Consider the following 1,620-nt stretch of genomic DNA (forward strand, 5'->3'; position numbering starts at 1 on the left):
GCGATGGGTTTACCACTGTATCTAAGAATCCACCAATTAAAGCATTTGCACAGACTGCGGCCTGCCGGGTGTGTCTTTTTCTGCCCTGTCCCCAGCTCCCCTGGCTGTGGGGGTGGGAGCCCACTGGGGCCACAGGGCCACTCCCCCCCATCCGGAGGTCCAGCCCTATACCCCAGGGTTTCCTTCCGGTCCTGCCTCCGGCCCTTACCCTCCGGGTGATATCCCCTCTAGCCAAGGTGACCCCCAGGCTCAGGGTCTCTTCGCCTGCACCTCCCTGGCCTGCTCTAGGGGACTCCTCCCTGGGACTTGAGGCTGCTCTTGCTGCCCCTGGCAGGGGACTTCCTTGGGGAGCAGGGACCCCAGGTGCCCAGAGCTCTCCTCACAGGGCCGATCCAGGGCTGGCTAGAGCCACCAGGTAGGAGTCCGGTGCACAGGTGCAGGAACCCCAGCCCCTGTGGGATGGGCTAGCCAGGCCTGAGCTGGCACTTGGGGAGCCCTCCCTTGACTTTGGCGGTCGGGCTGGCCGCACGTGCCCTCCGCCTCTCAGGTCCCTTGGGACTTGGGTCTGGCTGGGCTGGAGGAGGCTAGGAAACTTGGCCATCATGCTGGCCACTGCCTCCGGGGACACAGGCTGCTGGCCAGGCTGCTGGTCCCCAGGTCCCGTCCGTCACCTTCCTGGACCTGAGGCCCGGCCCCGCCATCACTCCCCGGGTGCCACTGATGGGAAGCCTCCCTTGTGGTTACCATGACAACAAGTTGCCAGGTTGGAGGGCCTTGCACTGACTCAGACTGGCTGGAACTGGTTTGAGCCAGCTCCAGCAGGGAGGGGCCTGGGAGTGCTGGGTTTGGGATCCATCCCCAGCTGACCCTGATTCTGGGTGTGGGGGCGCCCTGAAGCACCTGCTCAGGAGAGGCAGCCTGAGAGCCCCCAGGCACCCCCTGGTCTGAGGAAGCCATTGGGCCCAGTTGGGGTGGGGGCTCCTGGCTTCAACCCATTGGGTGGGAAGGGGCTGGGACAAATGGTCCCATCCACCCTGCCTGTCTCCGGCCCAGCCTGGCCCAAAGGCTCCTGCACCTGCCAGGAGATTATCCAGCTCTTAGGACAAAATAGGAATGGGCTCAAGAAAACCACCGGGCACATGTGGCCTGGGCTCTTCCTTCCCTGGGCCTCTGCCCTTCCTCCAGGACGCCCTTCACCGAATAAGGCAAGTTCCCACTCCTAGATGCGGACTGTGCCTTATTTATTTATTTACTGATTTAGAGATGGAGTCTCACTCTGTCACCCAGGCTGGAGTGCAGTGGCGCAATCTCGGTTCACTGCAACCTCCACCTCCCAGGTTCAAGCAATTCTGCCTCAGCCTCCCAAGCCTGGGCTGTGCCTTTAAGGAGGGACTCTGAGGCTGGGCACGGTGGCTCACGCCTGTAATCTCAGCACTTTGGAAGGCCAAGGTGGGAGATCACCTGAGGTCAGGAGTTCAAGACCAGCCTGGCCAACACGGCAAATGCCCATCTCCATTAAAAATACAAAAATTAGGCCGGGCACGGTGGCTCATGCCTGTAATCCTAGCACTTTGGGAGGCCTAGGCGGATGGATCACAAGGTCAGGAGTTCAAGACCAGC

Source organism: Chlorocebus sabaeus, chromosome 5 (genome assembly GCF_047675955.1).
Source record: "Chlorocebus sabaeus isolate Y175 chromosome 5, mChlSab1.0.hap1, whole genome shotgun sequence".
Taxonomy (NCBI): Eukaryota; Metazoa; Chordata; class Mammalia; order Primates; family Cercopithecidae; genus Chlorocebus; species Chlorocebus sabaeus.